Consider the following 24,120-nt stretch of genomic DNA (forward strand, 5'->3'; position numbering starts at 1 on the left):
ACATGGTGAAATGTAGGAACTATGACACTGAAGACTGTTCTAAAGGTATAGCATAATAGGGTCTATGTTTTGTGGTATCTCGATACTGCATTAATCTGTTATTTCAATTGCATGATTTACTTTGGCACCCCTTTTAACAGATATGTATGTGATGCAATAAGAAGAGATGGTCAATGGTATCAACAATGGGTAGCTTTTACTTTTGTTTTCACCTGTAATCTCTCAGCTCTCTAGTCAGGGCTCATTTGATTGACCTTCTCCAAGAAGTCAACTTCAGTTGCATTCATTCATTCACTCATTCATTCATTTATGTTTTATTAAATTTATTGGTGGGAATGTACATTGGTACAGTCACAATGGAAAATGGTATGGAGGCTCCTCAAAAATTGGGACTAGAGCTCTACATATGATCAACCCAGCATCCCTCTTCTGAGTATCAACCCCAAAATTTGAAAAGTTATTCATAAGGAGACATGTACCCCTGTGTTCACTGCAGCATTATTCACAGTAGCCAAGACAGAAACAGCCTAAGTGATCTTTGAACAATGATTGGATCAAGAAGATGTGGTACATATACACAATGGAATACTCCTCAATTGCTTTAAAATTTCACCACCTTCTTTTGGGCTGCTCAGAAATTACACGAGTATAGATCATCACAGTTAATCTTCATTTGTATATATTTCTTGGCAACATCAACCAATATACCATTCCTTGAAGGTAGGAGTAACAATTTACTCAGAAAAAACATTCATGCTTTGAGGGAACAGGGCTATTTTAGCTAGTTACTTTAGAACTGTGGGATTTAACTTTCTTTCCCTCCTATTAATTAACTATTTTGAAACTTTTAAGACAATCTTCAGCATTTTGTCAGGGTACCGAATACCTTCAGTTTACTACCCATTGGATATTAAAATTTACTTTGTTTGTTCTGAACACATTGCTTCAAACTTAAAGAGCTTTGAGTGGGAGTTCTGCATTTCTCTATTTTATTGTCTTTAATCATGTATCACTCCTTTGCCCTTGTGTTTTCAGCCTGAGACGTCCTAATAAAAGTGACATTTTAGAAAATGTAGAGGATATGTAGTGATTTGCTGCTTTTGTTCCATCCCAGAAGGATGTAATAGAGATTCTTGATCATTAGAGGTATTTGAATGCACAGTAAACAGTCATAATTTAGCTGTCCAGATGTTAGAGTAGGTTTCCTTTATGTTGGTGTTAGCATCCATGTCTTTTAGGTAATTTACTGGAGAGGAGTATAATTTCCTCTAAAAGATATCTGTAAGGGAAGAAGCTTGCCAATCCAATTACATTTACAGTTTTTCATTTCTGATTCTTTAACCCTTCATAATTTTGCTGGACTTTTAAAGAAAACATGATCTTGAATTATTTTTATATCTATCCTCAGTCAATGGTAATTTTAGTATCTCTTCTTCTATTCATTTGGTAGGAATTACCTTTAAACACTTAAAAGTAAGTACTGCATTAAGACTGCCCAAGGCCAGCCTATATTTGGAAAACTCACTCCATTTAAGAATTAATTTAACAAGAGCCTATTATACATTTTACTTTGGAAATTCACCAGAATTCTTTCCGTCTCTGTGAAAGCATTTATTATCCAGAAGAAATTAGGCCTAATTTTAGAGAATGCCACAGTGAGCAAAACTTAAATTTCCAGAAATCGCCACAACTCTGACTATAATAATAATGTTTAATTTGCAAAGAATTTCAGCACCGAATGAAATTGAATGGATAGCAGTTGTAATCGTAATACTACCTCCTTCAGATTCCTTAAAGTCATTTAAACAGTAAAATGAGGCAAATGAGGCATGGAAGGGAGGGGCACTATTGTTAACATAGCCCAGAAGGTGTTGTCATCCTTTCGTGCATCTTTTCGTTTGGGTTTGGGTTTGGCTTGTGTTTGTGGCTGTGAGGAATAGCGTGTCACCCAGTGTTGCTCACCGAGGGGTGGGTATGAGAGGACAGACCAGTCGGCCTGTGTAGTACGGCTGAGGAAGTAGAAAGCAAAACCTTAGGGGTCTCTTTCAAGATATTTTGCTGGAAGGAGACGAGAGAAATTGAATAGAAGCCGGAGGGAGATAGGGAGGCGTGCATCAATGTGTATTTTATTTTTATTTGAGATTGGCAGTAACTATGATGAAAATAGGCAGTAACTATGACCATCTGGATAAAAGAGAGAGAGAGAGAGAAATGGTGCAAAAGAAAGTAGGAACAAATATCAGAGAAGGGAAAAAAGTGTTCAGAATGCAAAAGTGTAGTTAGTATCCTCTGCATTCAGAGAATTCATTTAACAATGTAGCCCAAAATATATTTTTGACTCAAAGGGGCTTCCTTAACCAGAAAGTGCATCTCAGATGTCAGTTTAACAAGTCCACCCATCCGTGCTGGCCTTGATCGTGGTACCTGGCATATGGGGATCTTCAGAGCCGTGGAGAAAGTAACAAATGACCAACGACAGTACAACCCCCAAATCATCAGTGTGGCACTGACCGCCAGGCAGCTTGACTCGGTGGCAAAGTCGCAGTCGTTTTCCTGATGGGCAGCTACGAGTTTCAGTCATCTTCCTCCAAGAGCCACAGAAACCTGGCACATTAACACTGATCTTTATTTTTCAGCAACTGGCCTATTCTTCGATGAGAGAGAAAAAAAAGACACTTCTGATTTTTGCCAAAAGTAAAGCAAAAAACCAAAAACCCTCTCTTTTGTCCACCAGACAGTGACAGCCTACCAGCACTGAAATTGACGCTTAGAGCCGATTTAAGTCAAAGCTCACAGATTCTCTTGCTGGTGCTCAGGCCTAAGAAGGGCAATTTCAAATAAACGCATGTGACATGTTTGGAACGAAACGCAACAAATATGCATATAGAGCTCACTGCAGGACATCTCTCTTCAGTCTTTTTTGGTGATGTGTGTGTGTGCACATATCTGCAAAATAGCAAACTTACAGAAAAATCGCGAGAGTATGGAAGCACTTCATAAAGGTGTTTAAGCAAAATGAACCAATTATTTACATTTTACCTTATTTGTTTGTCATTCGCCCCTTTCTTCCCCTCTCTTCTCTCTTACTTTCAATTTCTCCCTCCCTCCCTGTCTTAGTTTTCTTCTCTATTTCTCTCCACTCCCCCCATAAATGTTTTTATTATAAAAAACAATTTAAGAGTAAGTTGGAGATACCATGCCTTTTGACTTTTAAATATTTCAGTATACATTTTCTAAGAAAGCGGATATGCTCTTACATAAGTATAGTAAAATAAACGTCAAAACACTTAAATTTGCTATAATTTTTTATCTAATCCACGGTCCATATTTAAAATTCATTCATTGTCCTGTAATGTCCTTTATATTTTTAAAAGATTTTTAAAGTGGATCTTTAGAGAGAGAGGAAAGGGGAGGGAGAGAGAGAGAAAAACATCGATAAGTGAGAGATACATTGATCAACTGCCTCCTTCGCACCCCCTACCTGGGATGGAGGCTGCAACCCAATCATGTGCCCTGACCAGTAATTGAACCGGCAACCTTTCGGTGCACAGGATGAGCCATACCAGCCAGGGCTCCTTCATATTTTTAAGTACTTAAAGTATTAGTAATGTTACCTATGGTCCCCTAGTCTTGCTTCTTATGAAGCCACTCAGAAACTTTGAGAGACAGCAGATAGCCACTCTACCATAATATTAATCTCAAGACTGGGGGCATGCTGTGTCATTGCTCTCCAAAGTGTGTGCCACAAAGTTCTCATTTCAGGGAATGCTATGAAAAATGATGATTTCTGAGTTCAAAATGGGGAAAGACTTAAAAATTCTCATCCCACACCCATTTTGTTCACTCCTTGGAGATTTACAGCATGCATTGGTAATAAAAGGCTCTGAGTACTTACATATTTGTATTGTCAGGACACCTCATTACTTGTTAGACCCAGAATTTCTCTACTTTAGTGACTATAGACCATCCAACTATCTACATAGTTCAGTTTGAAAAATGCTGTTTCTATATTTTCACAATATTGATTCCACATTTAAAATTCATTTCTCTTTTAATTTTTTTTTTAAATTGTGAGCTAGTCAAGCTTCTTTTTGAACACTGAAAATGATTATAATATTTTATAACAAAAAGTATAAGATCTGTGTTTAAAATATTCTTGATTTCCCCTGTATGTGCAGTAGTAGTTTTTAGATCCACGACTTCACAGAAGTGCCTGACTGCATGAGGCAAATCTAGAATCTGTACGAGAGAAACCCCATACCAGTGGCCTCACAAAAATGTTTGTTTCTCACTCACCCAGAATCCAGGGGTGGCTCACTTCCTTACAGTCGTTCAAGAACTCAGGCTATAGGAGGTTTTGCCATTTTTACTGCCGTGGGTCCCCAAACCACCTTGATTGTCATCAGCAAGCCAGCAAAAAAGAAGCAAGAGAGACCCAAGAAGTTTAAGAACATTTGTATGGGCCAGGCCTCTATCACACACACTTTCCATTGACAGGAGTTCAGCCAGAGGACCACGGCTGGTGGAGGAGGGCTGAGGAGTGCTGGTTATGGCTGGGCGGCTGCTTCTAAGTAGTAAATTCAAAATATGAAAGCTGAACAGAAACCTTTGGTGAACAGAGAGCTGCCTCTAGATCTATATTTGTGCATTTACACTGTACAGGTTTGATTTCGTCATTTTGCGTTCAGGAGAGCCCCCTTACTTGATCCCTGCGTGGGCAGTGTTGAGGTCAGTGCGGCAGGGTGCCCTCCTTCTGCAGATGGAGAGACTGAGTGTGAACTTAAGTGACTGCAATAGAATTCAGTGGTTCCCGTCAGGTTTGTTTTGTGGGGTTTCTAATCAGATATTTTTGTGTGTTTTTATCCTAAACTATACTTTTTAGGGGAAAGTAATGCTTTTAGGAAAGGGGTTTGTTAGACTTGCTGTTTTCTCTGATTTACTGAGGAAGTATCATCAAAGGTACCCCAAGGTGCCCTTGGTTGAACTAATTTAATAAAAAATACCAGTTTATTTTTTTTAATGTTTACATAATTTCTATTTGTCTACAGACGACGGTGAAAGTAGGAAATCTGTGGCCTTTGAATCTCCTGTTTTAATTTGGCCACATGTTGGCTGGGTAACAGATGAGAACCAAAACTGATCATCACTGAAAAATAGTGGCAAAAAGATAAAAAGGCAGAGCTCACCTCTCCAACCATTTCTTATAAGATATACAAGCTTTAAACCACTGGAATAGAAAATAAAACACTATAGGAGGAAATAATTATATGTAGAATCCCAAACTACCACTTTAAAAAATAAATCAGTGTTGTAGGGATAATGAACTTAACTACTATTTAATTGAACTTTAAACTAATTAGTCTAATTAATTCATCTGATGAGCATCTAAATATTGCCAACATTATTCTGAATCTTTGGAGTATGGTTTTGAAATTTGGAGAGAGTAACCTAATGAGACTCAACATTGGCTATTTACACTGCAAAATGAATTTGATACTTTAATGGGACCCTAATTCCCATTTATATTATGAAACACCCTGATTCCTGCAGAGAGCGCCCCTGCCCCTGCCCTGGAAGCTGGCCTGTTCAGTGTCCTCACAGTGCACTGGGCTTTCTCACTAGAGCATGTACCACAGTTCTAAAGTGATGACTTGTTAGGACTTATGCAGTATCTGTCAGTCTTCTCTAACTGATGGTAAGCTCCATGAAAGTAAGGATTGTGTCTGTCTGGTCACTGCTGAATTCCCAGAGTCTAGAGCACAGGGGGGCATTCATGAGACAATCCATGAGACAAAGCCAGCAGTGCACTGTGGGGTGGGAATGGTGTGTATTGGCATGCTTTTGCATTCAAGCCAAGTGAAGTGCGGGCTTAAGCATCCATTCTCTACCGATAATGTCTTTTAGGTGCCCCCATTTGTTATAAAAATTATTATGTTTTTAAAAGATATTTTTATTGATTTTTAGAGAGAGAGGAAGGGAGAAGGAGAGAGAAACATTGATGTAAGTGCGAAACATCGATTGGCTGCCTCCTGCACACCCCTTACCAGGAATCGAGCCTGTAACCCGGGCATGTGCGGTGACCAGGGATCAAACCAGCAACCTTTTGGTGCGTTGTATGACACCCAACCAACTGAGCCACACTGGCCAGGGCTAAAAATTATGCTTAATTACCAGATGATCCAGCAAGTTCACCTCTGGGTATATACCCAAAAGAAGTACACACAGCAACTGAAACAGATATTTGTGTACCAGTGTTTATGGCAGCATGGTTCGCAATAGCCAAAAGGTGGGAGCAGCCCCAGTGTCCACCCACAGGTAACAGGTTAACGAAGGGCTGTGTGTACATCTGCCGTACACAATGGACTATTCCTCAGCCTTAAGAAGGAAGGAAATTCTAGCACATGCTGTAACATGGGTGAACCTTGAAGACATCATATACTAAGGGAAATAAGCCGGTTGCAAAAAGACAAATGCGTATGATTCTCCTTATAGGAGACACCTGGCGTGATCAGATTTAAAGCGGAAAGTAGAATCGTGGTGGCTGGTGGGGAGAGTGAGTGGGGAGTTAGTGTTTAATGGGAGCGGAGTTTCAGTTTTGCAAGATGAAAGAATTCCGGAGATGGGTGGTGGTGATGACTTACAGCAGTGTGAATGTACTTAGTGCTATTGAATGTACACTTAGAAAGGTTAAGATGGTAAATTTCATGGTATGTTAATTTATCACATTTTAAGATTTTTTTTTTCAGTTTTATGTCCAGCATTATATAAACTGAGCCTTAAGCCCAGACCCCTCTAACCTCATACCATCAGTAAGCTCCTAGTATATAGTAATTCTGATATAAGCCTACATTTGTTTCAAAAACATAAAGGCCTTTCCTTTTATTTTTCCATCACTTTACATAAACAAAAGAATCAATCCCATCTTATGTTTCCATCTTTGTCACTTGCTGCCTGTGAGCTCTTAGATAATCAGTTTATTTTCTCTTTGCCTTATTTTCTCACATGTAAAGTCCCATTCAGTGCACCACCCAGGGGACAAAATAAGATGTGGTATGTGGAGAAATTTTATAAACTGAAGTTCTATACAGGTGATAAGATAATTTTATATTTTTTATCATATATAAACATGATAAAATATAGATAAACCTAAAGAATAAAACCACCTGCAATGCCGCCAGCCCTGATATTATGATTCATTTAATTTTTTATCCATAAAGTCATTGAGTGTCTACTTTGTGCTAAGTATTTGGATCTACTTTCATTCTACTTACTTACTTCTCTGCCCACAAACCTACACATTGATTATTTTATTTAGCTATTCTTTTAGGAATTAATTATGAAGAGTACCTATAATGTGCCAGGTTCTAGTCCAGGTCCTGAAGATGCAAAAAAAAAAGACATCCCTCCCAAATCTTCCCCAAGTAACTAGTTTGCACTCTAATGTGGAATCTGACATTAAGCAAGATTAAAAAAAAAACACAAAAAACACATATTACTTTAGATATTGGTAATTGCTAAGAAGGAAATATAAATTGTAAGTGGAGGTTAGAGACTGTCACCGGAGGAATGGAGTTAAAAGTTCACATAGTCCAGGAAAAAGCCTTATTTAGATGACTTTGTGTAAAGACCTATAAGAAGTAGAGGAATTATGCACCCTGATGTCTGGACAAACAACACTCCATCAGAGGGACCTGCATGTGCAAAGGCCCTGAGGTGGAGTGTGGATAGCATATTTAAGAAACACAAAAGAGTGTTGCTCTGTGTGGCCAAAGCAGTGTGATCACAGATAGAACAGTAGGGACAAGATCAGAGAGTTAGCAAGCGCCAAAGCTTGGACATCAAAATAAGCTTTCTGAATGACAGGGGAAGCCGTTTCTTAAGCGGAAAGGGAATGACCAGATTTTATTTTTACAAGCATGGCCGAGGCCACGGTGACGAGAATGAACCGCGGAGGTGCAGGACAGGAACAGGGATGAAGTAGGAGGCGGTTACAGTAATCCAGGGTGAGGTGAGAGTGGCGTGGACCAGGGTGAGGGCACGGGGGGAGACAGAGAGATTTCGTAGGTAGAGTTGCCAGGATTTTCTGCTGGATAGTATGCTGGTTGTGAGGAAAAAAGAGCAATCCAGAATGACACCATAATTTTGTTTTTACTTTGAAGCTTTCTTTAGAATAGTTGAGAACATTCCTTTAGGTTTAAAAAAAGGCAAAAATCTGAGTGTAAATGACAAAGCATCCATGGTAAGAGCTTTATTTAGACTTAATGTATGTGTATAACATTATTTTCCTGTGCTTAAACAAAAGCAAAGAGCTCTACAGTGTGGGCTTCCCCGGGTCCAGAGCCCATTCCAGGCACCACATTTGTGGCCCTGTGGTCGCCAAAGCTCCTGGTGGTTGGGTTTTGATTTCTTTAGTATTCATTCTCCATGGAAGTCACCATGGCAATCATCTGCTCTGGACTATTTCTCCAGCGTCCTGTAGGCTCATGTGTGTTCCCTCTGGGTCTCAGAGAGAATTTCTGCAGTAATAAAGAAGGCCCTGCACTGCATCAACTTCACTAAAGTCAAGTCCAGGCATCCAAAGTGCTCTCCTACTTGACTGACTCTTAGACAACCCTAAATTGATAAGTGCATCCTTTGAATTTTACGGTTATTTCAAAGATGTGACACAACCTTCTGCTTTCAGCTGACAGCAGAAAGGGTTGACCAGGCAGGACTGACAGAAGCTGGAAGAGTGTGTTTTCCAGACATCCATTCATTCCCTCAAAGAAAAACCTTACCAAACAATGCCCATGAAGCACTGTGATTTAAAAGGCTAGAAGGTTTACTTTGTATTTGTGTTTAGTAGTGGTGATAGCCGAGGAGCAGACATTTAGAATATCTGAGAGGTTAAGATTGAGGTGGGTTAAATACTACTTCAGTTTTTTTCTAAGCGAAGCAATATTTCAAAATCTCTAAACTTCTCTGAACTTCCATTTCCTCAACTGTAAAATGGTGACAGTAACGCTAATCTCACAAGATTTTTGTGTGAAGCAAAGGAATGAATTATTATGGAGAAAGTATGTGGTACAGAGCCTGGAATTGTGTGTAGACAGGTTGTGGTTTTGTTCCCATCTTAAATTTTGAGGAACTACCGGAGGGCAAAGCAAAGAGGTGACCCAGGACGCTTTCCTGGAGTCGCTGTATGAGCACTGGTATCGCTGGAGTTTGAGATACTACAGTAGCTTAGGTAACAACATAAATTGAGAGTAAATAATAAAATTCTGCAGTCTCTCTCCTTCCCATGGCCTCAGCTGAAAAACAATGGCAGTCGAGAAGTCCCAGACACAGAAACCTCAGGAAGAAATGAGCCGGAGGTGCCCCAAGAAGCCAGGGCAGAGGCCAAGGTGCCCGGGCTGGTGACTTGCCTGCTGCTTTGGGCAGTTCTGAGGGTCTCGGAGGGAAAGCAGCGGGGTGAGGAAGTGAGAAATGGGGCCTCCGCAAAGCAGAGCCGGCTGGAGCCCTCATCAGCAAGTGGCTCTGAAAAGAAAACCAAAACAAACACAAATCTCAGGGCTAAAAGGAAACTTCAGACGCCTGATCAAGTTGGAGTTTCGTATTTCACACCCGAGCAAGGAAAATCAAATCTGTCTTGGCTGTCACACTGAATGCAAATCTTCATCTCTACCCTGGGGGGTGGTTAGGGGGGCTGGGCACGGGGCTGGCAGAAATGTGTCACTACAATTCACCCACAGCATTAGGTTCCAGCATGAGCGCAGAGCTTTGCTCAGCCAGGCCTAGGCCTGCGTACGAACGTGCACGTGTGTACTTATGATCACAGGTATTTCAACACAGTGTACCGCCGTAGCCCCAGCTGGCGGAGCTGCCCCGTCTGTGTTGGAAGGCACACTTTGTTACAGAAGCCGTAGAATCACAGCACTGTAGACATGAAGGGGATCTGTGAAGAGTTCGGTGCCAAACGGCAAGAAAGAGCAGTTGACAGTTTTGATTGTGGCTCTAGAGTCGATCCGCTCAGGAGTGGATTCCAGCTCCACCGTTTAAGCCTCTTTGACCTTGGCTAAGTGACTTGAATCCTCCGTGCCTCAATTTTCTCATCCATAAAGTGGGATCATAATAGTGCATGCCTCCTAAGGTGGTCAGACTGACATAATCTGTTTAAAACACATAGTAAGTGCTCAGTGTCTGGTTTTTATTATTATAAACATTAGTTTTACAATGTCCCCTTTAGCTCTCACCACTTGTTTAAGTATGCACGGTTTTAATTCTTACTGTACTCCTGCTCAGGAATGTTAAATTGTATAAGTTATAACAGTGGAGGCAGGAATCAAACCCAGATGTGTGTCATTCCAAAACCTATGCTCTTCGCCACACAGTGTTCATCTCCAGGTATTTAATCATTGCTTCTTAGATGTTCATCTGGCACGTACCCATGACCTTCTCTGGCCTCAGCTTTCCTCTGCCAAAAGAAACTGGCCAAATGACTTTGCAAGCTTCACAGGTTTGCAGAAGCTCACTGGTGTTGCTGTATGTCAGAAACAACTTAAACACCTCTCAAGATATACAAATATAGGTGCCAAGAAAATGCTGAGGACCAGGTTTAATGGAGTAATGGAAAGGTCACTTTCGAGCCATAATTCACTTGCAAATCAAGGCTAAATTTTACTAAGTGTTTTTATCGCATTTTCACTCAAATGCCAATAGATTGTTGCTCAGAGTCTAAACCTAAAAACTGTAGTTTTTAAGAGCTATAATAGGGGTTTAAAGCAAAAAAGTAAGGAAAACTGAGAACAGTCAGTTTGACTTGTAATAATAGGAGTATAACATTTTCTAAATCCAGTTCAGGATATACTGACAAGGGCATTTAGCTTGTCAACTTTCCGAATTCTGTTCACTAAAACATGTCAACAAAGCCAATTTTCCTCCTCTAATTTGAGGTTGCCAGAACTGGTGATTCACAAGAAATCTTATGGACTTTCAAAGATTACAGAACAATTTTAGGAGGAAAAACATCTATTAGATTTTAATCTAGTTGATAAGGGCATTGTAACTAAAACTAAGGTACTCTGTCCTCAGTGTAATATATTGATTGCATTCTTAGCAACTGCCAAGCTCATTCCTGTTGGTAAGAAGCCCACCAGCTGTTTTTATTAGGGATTGTTATAGAAGAGACAAACATTCATGAATGATACTTGGTTCAAAGACTGGCATTGTAGCAAAAAGAAGACGTGGAATCTGAAAATCTGGAAAGTTAACTATGATAGTACCAGAACCCTGAACCAAGACGCTTGGGGAGAGTTGAGAGGGGGGTATTTCCTGAGACCACTGCCTCTGGTCTGCTGTGGGGCTTGGACAAGTCATTGTTCCTCTTAGCAACCTCCATTCTCTTGTCTGTAAAAGGGCAACTTTCGCTGGAGTCTAAAGTGAAGTTGGTCCAGTGCCCATAAAGCAAAACACAGATGTGCTCAAAATGGCCCTCGGATTATCCCTTCACATTAGAAACTTCCACGTCCCTTCGCCGGACGTCGGAAACAACTGTTTTACTTCTCTGGTACTGGAACAGGTCATGGTTTCTTGGAGTAAGCACCAGGTGCCAGATGTAGTAATTGACTTGTGTTTGGGGTAATCATATGAAAAAAAAAAAAGTATCATTAAAGGCCAGAATTGTGCCAATATGGCAAGAACTCAGTGTGTCTGCAAGACGTGAGGACTGCAATCAAACCTCCCCTCCCTTGTGCTCATTTTAGAGCATGCTGCTTACAGCACGTGTGTGTAGACATTTATATGCCTGTCTGTGTGTACATATTTAGTGCTGAGGTCATGTTATTTGGGTGAAGTATATGCTGTTAACTAGGCCCGCCTGCAGTAGACCTGAAAGAGGCAAAGAAGAGGGACCGAGAGGAGTGGAGTGGATACTTCCAGCACCCAAAGGGACCATGCTCTGCCTCACCTCCGAGCCATTGCGTATGTGGTCTCTCTTCTGGGAACACTGGTCTGCTTGACTCTTTACTTCCTTCGCGCCTATTTTTCCACTAGCTGTGAGCATGGAAGTCCCTTCTTCCAGGGAGCCTTCCTTGACTTCTTAAATCTAAGTTAATGTCCCTCCTGAATGCTTCATAGAGGTTTCCTATCACAGCCTTTCTCACACTCCAGTGCAATTGCTCAGTGACTTGGTCCTTAGCAATTCCATGAGGCTAAGAACCTTATCTATCTTGTTTATAAGCTTCTCTTGTGTGCTGGACACTGTTGTGTGACGATAGAACAGTAAAAGTTTGTTTAGCAACTGCACAAATAGATTTTTTAAAAACTTAAATGCCAAGAGACAAGAACACCTTCAGAATTTTATTTATAGAGAATGCTAACAAGGATCCCTTAATAAAGGCAATTTTTAAAAAGTCACATCTTAACAAATTGTCCAGATTTTTTGTTTACTATTATAGTCAGTGGCATTAGATGCGCTTCGGGGTAGATTCTAAGAGAGTCTAAGAATTCTGGATTCTAGGATAAAGTTCTCTAATGTAAGACTATAAAGACAAGTTGTGCCATGTTAATGTGCAAACATTGATTGTCACTTCAGGCCTTGGGTAACTGGAGAAGGGGCCTGGCCTGGACAACAAGTCAGGCTAGAGTAGACAGGCTTGGAGGAAAACTGGGGACCCAGAGGTGGCGCTGGGCTGTCAGGTGACAGAGGGGGAGGAGTCAGAGTTTGGACCAGGAAGGCTGGGAGAGAAAGCACAGGTAACCCTGGGTCCGCAGAGATCCTGGAATCCAGCCAGAAATGCAGACCATGAAAGGTCCTAGGAGCCCACTCGAAAGTCTGGGCAATCAGGGGTCTGCACTCAGTGACGTGCAGTGGAAAAATCAATAACCCAGGAACTTGAGGACCATGTTCTAATTCCAGCTTGGCTAGTTTCCTGTCTTGTGACCACTGGCAAGTCACCTCTCCTTTCAAGCTCCACTTTCTTTACCTGTCAAATAAAGAGATTGGGCCACTCGATGACTTTCAGGTCTCGATTTCTCTCTAGGCGGCAGGCAATGGGACTTCATGGTAGCCGCTTGGTCAGGAGGAGGCTCTAAGGCAGGGATTCTCGTGAGTGTCCATTTTCTGCTTATGACCCAAGTCATCCTCGGGGATGGGGAGGGTAGAGCCGAGGAGCAGGCAAGGAGGAAGGGGAAGAATGGGAGGGACGGGTGACTGCTCAGTAACCGTTCCTCACAAGGAGGCTACATTTTGAAGTCTTTTAAAAACCAGTGAGAGGAAGAGTTACTTTAAACTGAACAATCATTATTGCTGTTCCTTTTTGACAATATATTTGGTCCAAGGCCTGGAAGAGTGTTCAGAAAAGTGTGTGGGGATATCTGAGTGAGAGAAAGGGCCCAGCTTAGGTCATTGGAGAACTGCCTCCCGGGGAGGTAAGATCTTACGTGGTCTGCAAAGAGGAAAGACTTTGACCAATGATTGAAAGGTGGGAACAGAGGTGGGCTGCGTCTTGCAGGTTGAGGGAACACCTTGAGCCAAGAACCAGAGCTTTGTATGATCAGAGTGATGGAGTTAGATGCATTGTTGAACTTAAAAATTATAGATACTCCCGTCTGTTGAGTGCTTGACAGTTGCAGGCACTGTGCTCTGTGGTTTCCATGTATGATCTGCTACAGTTGGCCAAACAACCCGACAGGTCTTTTCCGTCACTACCTCCATTGCAGGAATGAGAAGTGGAGATTTGATGAGAATAAGGGATTTGCTCAAGAGCATACAGCTAATTATAGTCAAAGCGCCAGCTCCAAATCCTTAAATCCAGAAGACCTTCTAGTAGGTAATGGTGACTACAGTGTTTCTTATTCCCTCAGGAATAACACTGGTCACAAAGCCTTCTAACCTGTGTTAGGGATGCTACAGTTATTTGGCTCCTCAGTTGGTGCATTCGTGAATATTCCTGGATCACGGAGGCCTCATGCGAAATCTGGTTGTCTGGCAGCAGTCTGGTCTGGAGGACCATGTAGTGTGTGGGTGGCAAAGAGGCTGGGCTCTGCTCCTGGCTTGGGGGTTACCTTCTGGGTTCTGACTGTGTGACTCAGGGAAGGCCGTCTGTCCTGTTTTGTCTAGATTCTCCCGTCCATAAAATGGAGTCGTGAGGATTAAATGAGCTAATGTATTTAAAAGTTGAATACAGATGTTTCATAGCACGTAGTAAAAATACATGACATATGACCAATTGTTATAACCATCCTGATCACATTTAATAGACTTCAGTAGACTTAAGTATAGCTGAGTTTGACTGCAACTTTCAAAATGTGTATTATTTAAAAAATCAGATCGAATTCAGGAAACTAAGGGTCTCCACCAGAAAGGAGGGGTCATAATAACCCCTCCCAGTGTTGCCGACTGCCTAGATGAAATAGGATGCGCAAGTGTTTTCTGAAACATTAAGTCCACACCAATGTTGGTGGTATTTTGCTGATGACGAGCTGCTGAGGGCTCCCCCACTATCTGTAATGAGGGATGGGATGGAATGGGGTGCTGCCATAGTGGAGTGTTTGCTGCTCCCTCTTCGATTGTCTTACTTTGGGATCAGCCAAAACATTGCAGGCTCTCCCAGTATTTCAAAAAAATGTTAGCACTCTCAAAAAGTATTTCAGAAGAGTCAACAAAGTTAAAGGTATGTGTTTAACATGGTTATGTCTTGTTTTTGTTATGTTTGTTTGGCAAAGCGCATAGCAGTTAAAAGTTAAAATAGTGCCATTTATGAGCAATCGGGAATGAACGTTCCAGAATGTCTAACAGATTCTGGGATCTTGTAGCGTCGGAGAACTGTCTAGGGTAGACTTTGAGATCAAGCAGGACTTTGGGAATGAGCTTGCCTCCCCTTTTCCTCTTGTTTATGCTCAGTAATAAATGGTCTTAGTGTGTAAGTGGGCAGCACACGAAAGCACATGAGCCTAAGCATTTGGGGATGTGACAGCTCCAAGTGGTGGTGTTTTAAAAAGAGTGTGCCGTGGAAGTATCGTCAGTGTGTGGTGACATGTCAAGCTTGTGGAAATTCAGATTCCATCTCTGGGCACTGGGTACAGAAACGACTGCTGTCTCCATTGGACTGCGCTCTGCCGGATGATTAATGTGCTTCCAGCTTAACTAATTGGGAGGGGTGGCACCTCAGGGAATGCTAAACATATTTTTAATTGCTATATAAATATGTCATTTCCTTGCTAATTCAAGTTATGCATGAGAGGTTATATAATACCAGAGCGCCTCCAGGTATGATGTATTGTACCTTTAAGCTGAGTTGAAGGACTAACAGGGCCTGGCTGAAGATGAAGTATTCCTTGCTCGCTGTGTCTTAGCAGATGAAGAATTAATGTTAAAGTGTGACATTGCTTTATAAAGTCAGAATTATTGTTTGGCATCGAGTATGATCTCTAAATAACTTTCTGAGATGTTGGAAAGAAAAGGCATTTTCAATAACAAAGAAAAAAGTGCCCCAAAACAACCCCAAGAAATGTTTCTTATTTAGGAGAATATACATTCTGAAGCAGAAATGAGTATTGTGTTTGGCATGAAGCAAAATATGCAAGACGGTGCAGGACATTCGTTTCCCATCACCCCTTCACACGGCAGTCTGAAACCGACCTCACCCATGTTGATGTCTCTGAAAGCAAAGGTTCCTTTAACTCCAATTCTTGTGTTCCCCCTTTACATTCCTAATCTTCCTCTTAAGAGAGAGAGGAAGAAGGGAAAGAGTCTAAGACTCAACAGGCATGTACTTGTGCTAAGTCATCTTTTTGGGCCCAGTGGACATTGATGGATTGTCTGGCCCGAAGAGCTATACAAGTTGGATTTTACATTCTGAGTCTGCAAAGAAGTCATATTGAAATTTTGGAGTGGATTTATTTTCTTTGGTTGACAGTACCACCAATCTGTGATTCGAAATCACCCTCAGAAACAATTGTGTGATAGAAGGACAAGGTGACTACTGAGAAATTCAAGATGTGAATACAAGAACTGTTTGCTCTTTGAAAAAGCCCTCTGGCATTTCCTCGAACACCTCTGTGTGTGCCATGGACCCTGCTTCATGAACAAAAAGACAATCAGCGGAGTAAATGTGGAAGGCAGACTCATTCAATGACCAGGTGCCAAGCAAATATTTTGGCAAGCCCAGGGGTCTGATGCAGACAGCAATCAAATTGCTATCTGATAGGCCCAATCGCTGATCTTTTTTTTTTTTTTTTTTATTTGTAAGGTCCTGGGGGTATCCTGGAATCTAAAGCTGAAAGGAATCAGAAATCAATTAATGACTGATTGCTGTTTCTCCTACACATTGATTTTGGATTTGGCAGCCCAAAGACCCTGTTGTGCCAGAATCCACACATGGGCTACATTAGAATATAGCCAGAAGCTTGGATCCATTAATTAGATGGTTTCTTCCAAGTTCTTCAGAAAAGCTCTGCTTTTTCTTCACAAAATAAGTTCAACTTCTAAATTTCCCTACTCCCGCTCTTGCTAACCTTCCATGATTTTAGTGATCTATAATTTTTAGCAACTGAAAAGAAATAATGAGAATTCCTTTGTATTTTAAATAACGTCCCAAACACTTCAGGAAGTGAAAATCTAGTACAGGTGTTATTTTCAAATAGAAAATACTGAAACCAGAAGGTCCCCATGCTAGTCTCGTAAAGATCAGTTATTTGCACAATCTATAAGAATCTCATCACACATACACACCTGATGTTGATTTGACTTTGTAATGGGCATGGGAGAGAAAGGCAGGTAAGATTATCATCTGGAAGGTAAGATCTTTACCTAGACCAAGCCTGTCACCACCCTCCTATAAATACATGCGCACAAACACTCAAATATTTGAAGAGACACGAATTTCTTTCATTTTCTCTCCCCAAGCCTCTTTGAAGATATGTTCTTGTGTCTCATGTCCTTGGGCCTTCTGTTGGCTACCTCATCTGGGGAGGCAAAGAGGGGCTCAGCAGATTCTTCCTCCTGCAAGACTATCTCCATCTGAAATGATGCCCGAAGGGCTTGCCCCCGGGTGGGCAGCTGGCAGGAATTCCTGATCCCGTTCCATTGATTAGGAGAGATGTTTATAGGTCCCCAAACTAGGCTGCTCCTCACCACATCCGGAGACTGGAGGCCTAAACCTAGACACCTCCTATGAAGATTAAAACTCTTGCTGTGACAACTGGGACTAACTCTAGAAGAATAAAGCTCCAGGGACATTCTGGACGTTGTTTTTGTCACCTGAGTATAGCATAATAACTAAGACCAGAGACTCTGGAGCCAGACTGCCATTACTTTTTAACTGTGTGACCTTGGGCAAGTTTTTTAATTTCCGTGTGCCTCAGTTTCCTCATGTGACTAGCAGTCCATATAGTAGAGCAGGGGTGGGGAACATCCAGCTCTCGGGCGTACATGACCCACAAAATCATTTGGTCTGGCCCTGCTGGGGCAACCACAGGTGGGACTCAAAATTCAATAAATCTAGAAGCTTTTCTCATAGCTAATTTTTAAGTTGATAATTTTGTATGGTCCTCGAATGATGTTATAAATATCCAAATGGCCCTTGGCAGGACAGAGTCCCCACCCCTGCAGTATAGGGTTGTATGACTAAATTAATTAATAGTGCCCAGCAGATAATAGTACTATCTATATATGCTTGCTACTATTACCATTTTTTTTGACATTGCGCAGGGCAAAAAAATATCCAAGTTTAATATGTTCTTCCTTGTTGACACTTCCTCACATTGTGGGTGAGAATGAAGTAGTGTTTTGGGCGTTACTCCTGGAGTTGGCTTAGGAAGTTACTGGCTGTGCTGCCTTGCAATTCATAGTTAATGTCTAGTGCTTTGTGTCAATGGTTAGAAAACGCGTGGCCTTTGGCCCCTACGCGCAGCCTTGGTGTTTCAGTGCACATACACCAAATATGTGCTCAGGGATTTCTCACACGCCAGTGGCATCGGATCGCCTGAGTGAAGACTTGCCCTTCTGTGGCCCCGTTTCAGAGCCTTCGTCACTTGACATCTCTCTTGCAGCCGTACCCTTATGATGTCAGTGTAAAAGTGATAGAGGGCGATGAGACACTCACATCTTTGCTCCATCTGTGCATTCAGCAAACATTTATTGAGGTCCTGGCTCTGGAAATAGAGTGATGAGGGATACACAGGGTCTCTCACCTTGTAGAGCCTGTGGTCTGGTGAGACAGGTAGGCACGGAGCATGGGAGATAGAAGGGACATATGTCATAGAGAAGCACAGGACGGGAACAGGGAAGACCTGCCTGAATAAATGACATAAATCCAAGCAGTGCCTTTACTGCATTATTGATTGAAACCCTCAAATATTATGGGTGTTTATTTTCACAGCATTCCTGTAAGCTACATGCAAACAAGCTCCATGCAGTCTGTGGTGCAGCGAGACAGCTTGTACTGGCTCATGGAGCCAGTGGCTAAATTTTCAGGAGTTTTGCCAACTCGGTTACTAAACACATTTAATTATGACAATTAAATTTTTTATAAATGTACAGTTAAATCAATTAAAATAAAGGTAAACAAGTACTCAAAAATCATCACTTCTTAATTATTTTTATTCTATTTTATGGTTGTTTATGATCTTGAGGTTATTTAGACTATGGCATCTGGATGGTGGAAGACGGACCTATCTAACTAATTACTGTTAATCCTGACCTGGTGGTACTTTAGGGATAAGATGTGGGAACAGCCCGTATTGGACCCTTGGGAGGAGTTCATCGAGAATGTGGCTTGTGAAGCAGGGCCCGAGCAGAGCGCACTGGCTCTCAGCAGCTGGAGGAGCGCCGGGGCAGGTATGATGCAGTCCGCCTGGATCGAGGCTGGGGAGCTTCTGGGAGTGGCGGTAGTGAGTGAAACAAGGTTATAAATTAGGATCAGATTGTGATCCAATAGTTGTGGGCACCAACCAAGTTTTTAAATGGTTTCTTTACAAGTTGGGTAATGATGTCTTTTGTATTTTGAACATATTATCTCTGATAACTGGAGAAGGGTTGAATCGAAAGGATCACTGGAGAACAGCTGGAAGACCAATTTGAGAATTACCAGATGTAGAAGAGAGATTATGGATAGGCTGGAAGTCTTACGCAGATAAGTAATGGGGGCCATCACTTTATTCATCCACAAAAGGGACAATATGATTTCCCCTGATGACACACTATGACTTTCGGAGACTCTGCGCATCTTTGCTTTTGTGGTCTCCTTCCTCCACAAAAATGTATTAACATTAAGCTTTACAGCTGTGTAGGTATAAAAACCAATATGCTAATAGTATATATACATTATTTTCTTCAATGTAAAAGTTTATTTCTTTTCCTTTTGATTAAAAAATAGTGAAATAATTTTTGTGGGCCCCTAAAAGTATTGTGGGCCCTTGGCTTCTTACCTACTGTGTTTAATGGAGAATTCAGCTCTCCCTCTGCCCCGTTCATAAAGTTGAAGAGCAAATGAGGGAACAGCTGGGTAAGCTCTCAGAAGATCAAACACTGTACAAACTTACAGTCTTTGTAGAATTCTTGTTGGATGGAACAAGCCTGAGTAATTATACCCTGGTGACTATTCCCCTTGTTACTTAGTTGGCTTTTATTAGTGTACTGAAAAATCACAACACCGGTCTTCAAGAGGCGTGTCTGTCCTTTATTCATTGGGTGACACCACGCGTGTGCGTGTGCCGGCGATGTGTGTGGTAGGTGGTGTGCTCTGTGGAGGAAGGCCACTTAGCCAGAGCTTGCTGTAGCAAGAGCCAGCCACCATAACCATTTGTGTTTGGGCTGAGACTCAAAGTCAGGCAGAAGAGTAGGAAAGCTTTGTAGTGGGGAAAGGGGGAGAGCTTCAGGTAAACCCTGAACAGAGACTTTTGGCTTTAGGAAGTTGTAGGCAGACTACTAGAACTGGCGTATCTGTGTGATTGGTTAGGGAGCATATTTGGTTTTCTCTGGTTTGTTCTAAGTTAGAATTAGGGACATAATTAGGGAAGCTGTCAGTCCTGGCCATTCGAGCTGGTCATTACAGAGGCTGTTGTTTATCCTCCTGGATCGTTACTGGAGATAGCCATTCTGACTTGCTACAAATCTAACATAGCCGGCTGGCTTTCCGATTTGTTTATTGTATATAGGGGGCTGGTTTCCTGAGCAGGTTGCTGGGGTTGTAGGTCAAGTTGCATTTTTAGATGGTCTGGTCATTGTCTGCCCATTTGTACGTTCACTGTTTCATTATGTGCCAAGCCCTGTGCTCCACTGTATCTCTGATCCTCTTAATAACTCTGAAGAAGCACTCTAACGCCTGCAGAGAGGAACTGGGTCATTGAGAGGTTAGGTAATTGGTTAACAAGAGGCAGAGTTTCATATGCATGTGTGTTTGTCTCCAAAGCCTGTAGGTTTACAGATCCCTCGCTTGCAGAATTAGGAACCTAAGATAACCTCTAGAGTCTCTTCTAGGTTAAATTTTCAGATTCAGACTTGATCACAGGAGGCTCTCTTCTTGGTCATAACCTTAGTGTGTCCACAGAGCCACTATTTCCTGCCAACCCAGTGACACCTTGAGTTTCATCTAGGCATATCCACAGCACTTAAGTACGTTCAGATTTCTTCACCTAGAATTGGGAAACTCCAAAGAACTGAGGCCAACCTACCTGGCCAATTGAATCCTCTCCATGAAGCAGGAGCCCTGAAGGATTTAGGGTTCCATACTTTCCTTACCACAGCAAGCCACTGTCCCCCGGACCAATTTAATTCCATGCACACAGAGAGATTTGGCGTGGGCGAAGAGAACACTCTGTCGTGTCATTCAGTCATGTCTGCGATTTCTCAGCTTCTCCCCAGTGCTGGAGAAATGATTAATTCCTTAGGAAGGAAGCCAAGAAAATCATAAAAATAGCAAAAATATTTCAACTGCGATTGTAGAGCACATAAACTTGTCACTGGAGTGATGAGAAAACTGCTGGGTTGCCTCTCATTAGCAGCAAAATATTTTATTTATATATGTGGTGTCCCGTGCGTTTTTATTATTACAGTGCAGAGGGTGTCTGGGGGGCTTTGGGCTGAGGTAAGCAGGGCGCTGGCGAGAAATTCAGGGGGATATTTCCTGCCCTTGTGGGGCGGCTCTGCTGTGGAATGCTGGGCGCTTGCCAGCAGTATTGATCGGTCGCTGTGGATGGAGTGTTGCCGGATGTGGAGTGTGCTGGAGTACTTTACGGCGTGGCACTTGTTGACCTCTGGATGGTACTGGTGAAGATTGTCCAAGAGGCAGGCATGTGTGAGAGAGGGAAAAAGAGCGTGCTCTCACGGTAATAACGATAGCTTCCATTGATTGATATCTTCGTATGTTGCCAGGCCTTCTGCTAAATGCTGTCCATACATTATTTCATTTAACCTTTGCTGCAACCGGAGAGCTAGGGTACTACCGTGATTCCTATTGTTAGGTAATTGAGGTTTAGAGAGGTTAAGTAACCTATCAGTACTTATAGGTAATAAGAGATAAAGGTAGGACTCAGCCCAAATACTCTTGACTTCCAAGCTTAAGCACTAACCAGGAAGCTCTACTGCCTCCCTAAAACAAAGAATGCCAGTGCCAAAAAGACTTTACTGATCATTTTGTCTGAGGCTTCCAAACTGTGTACTATAGGAGCTTGGGGGATAGGGGGTTGCCCAAAAGGAAAGGGTCTTGATCAGGTTCCCACCCCTGTATCTACTGAGCGGCCTGACACTAGGGCCATATAGTCACTGTTTGGACTTCCTGCACTTGACAGAGATGGTTCCATTAGAGGGTGAGGAAAAGGTGGAGTTTAAAAGAAGAAAAATATGTTTTCTAGTTTATTGTCTTCATTTTGGAGCATGAGTTGGCAAACTTTTTCTATAAAGGGCCAGATAAGATATTCAGGCTCTGAGGCCCACACATGGTTTTAGTTGAATTTTTTTTTTATATAAACTTTTAAAAAGCATTCTTAACTGTGTAAAAAGAGACCACAAACTTGATTTGGCCTATAGACTTGCTGAGCTGTATTTTAGAAGATAAATCCCAAGTTCAGAGAGGGAAAGTGATTTGCCTAAGGCCACACAGCCAGGATGGGAACTCACATTGTCTAGAATAGCACTGTGGGCCTCGGTGACTGAACTGAGCAGGTATATATGTTCCCCGCGTGTTGTGGCTCATCACGCAGCTCACCGGACAGCTCACCAGACATGGTGTCTGGGAGATTCACATATGTAGAATGAGACCCCTGTTTCTCCCAGAAGCTTGGAGTCTATGGAGAGACAAGACTCAAACACAAGATAAGTTAACCAGCAACACAGAGCCCTCCCCACTCTCTTCACTGCCAGGAAGGAGAGTGACATTTTCAGCTCAGAGTTCCAACAGAGCCGGGCAGAGTAATTTCTGACAGCACCTGCTCAAAGGCAGGAGCACCACTGATAAGTTTCTGGGCAGAGGGATCTGGTTTTCTCCTTCCCTCCCGCCTTCTGAGAAATGGTTTCGCATCTCTCCTTAGGCTGCCAAATGAAGGGTTTACTAACATGGTGCCCTTATGCTCTCGGGTCCTAGTCCAAACCTTTTTAACCTCTTTTTATAAGTGTTCCAGGAAATTTGAGAGCTGGCCCTAGCGGTTAGATAAATATCTCCCCAGAGCCCTGCCTGACGTTCCCTGATGGCCATTCCTTCTACCTTCTGAGGCACTGAAGTCCTAGTTTATGTGCAGCTGTGCCATCTGGAGACTTGGCACTATCAAGTGACAGGATTGTGGGTATCTTTGCTCACATGCAGGTGTTCATCAGATTAATGTCATCGCCCAGGCAGACTCTGAGAGAACGTGCAGTTAAGTTTGACTTGAAGGGAAAGAGATGTAGAAAAGCTGGGATGAAAAATGGGGTGTGGAGAGCAGACCTCCCTGCAGGTTTCTTCAGGAACCTACTTAGAACCAGGAAGGCCTGTCACAGGGAACGTTCTAGCATGAGCTGCCTGAACACCTGATGGACAGATGAATGACACGATCTGTTAGTTTGTATCTAGCTCTAATACTCGATGGCTAGGGTTGGTAGGAAAGGAGCAGGCAATAGAGGATCTTAGAAAATCATCTTTCTTCATTGTCATTGTGGTAGAGACAGCTGGCTGGTTACTAAAATAATACATGCCTCCCCTTCCATAACGTGGAGCTGTTGCTGGCAGGTGGCTGCACACCCAGGAACTACGTTTCCCAGACTCTCTTGCATCTGGTTGTGACCATGTGACTAGTTCTCACTCATGGCTTATAGAGATACCACCTACCACTTACATGCCCGGCCCATAAAATTGCCCTGCCCATGCTTTTCCACATTCTTTCCTTCTTCCAATTGGCTGGATAGAGAGCTTCCAGGGTGACTCTGAACACCGTATATTGAGGGAGGTAGAGCGCCGTTAGTCTGGGTCTTATACCTTGTTGGGTGTGTTATCTAATATGGGAGCCACTAACCACATACAGCTATTTAAATTAATTAAGATTAAAACTCCAATTCCTCAGTCACACTAGCCACATTTCAAGTGCTCAGTAGCTGCATGGGGCTACCGCAGCTTTCATATAAGACAACACACATAAAGAACTTTTCCATTGTTGTAAAAAGTTCTATTGGATTGCTCTCCTGTGTTGTATCTGAGCTTTTACACATTTTAACACTTAGTTTTAACAATTACCCTACTCTTACTAATACACAGGTCAAAACAAGATGGGCCCAGAGGATTTGCTGACTTATAAAAGCAGATATTTGGGGGTACCTACTGTGTGTCAGCCAATGTCTTGTAGTCTAGGAATATATCATTGAACCTCACAGACATGGTATAATACAATAAATATTTGCCCTTGTCATTGTTTGTTGCCAATGGTGCAGTGATTATATTTTGCTTTTTATAATCTGGTGTAGTGATTTCTAATGTGTATCTTCATCAACCACCAATTTCATGGAAGCCAATAGCTGTTCCCTGAAAAGGGAGTGTGGAGGCAAATGCATTTGAATGATGCTCCTTTAAAATAAGTATGTTTCATTATCGCAGGCCTCTTGCACCATCAATAAGCCAGTACAGTGGTTCTCAAACCCCAGTAAACATCAGACTCACCTCAAGGGCTCTTAAAATA

General features: G+C 42.1%; 1 protein-coding gene across 2 annotated transcripts in view; it reads left to right on the top strand.

The window, feature by feature from the left end:
• Nucleotides 1-24,120, top strand: part of SGCD (sarcoglycan delta) — a 466,324-nt gene that overhangs the window by 184,566 nt on the left and 257,638 nt on the right. The gene's annotated exons all lie outside the window — the stretch shown is intronic.

Source organism: Miniopterus natalensis, chromosome 4 (assembly GCF_054644295.1).
Source record: "Miniopterus natalensis isolate mMinNat1 chromosome 4, mMinNat1.hap1, whole genome shotgun sequence".
Lineage (NCBI taxonomy): Eukaryota > Metazoa > Chordata > Mammalia > Chiroptera > Miniopteridae > Miniopterus > Miniopterus natalensis.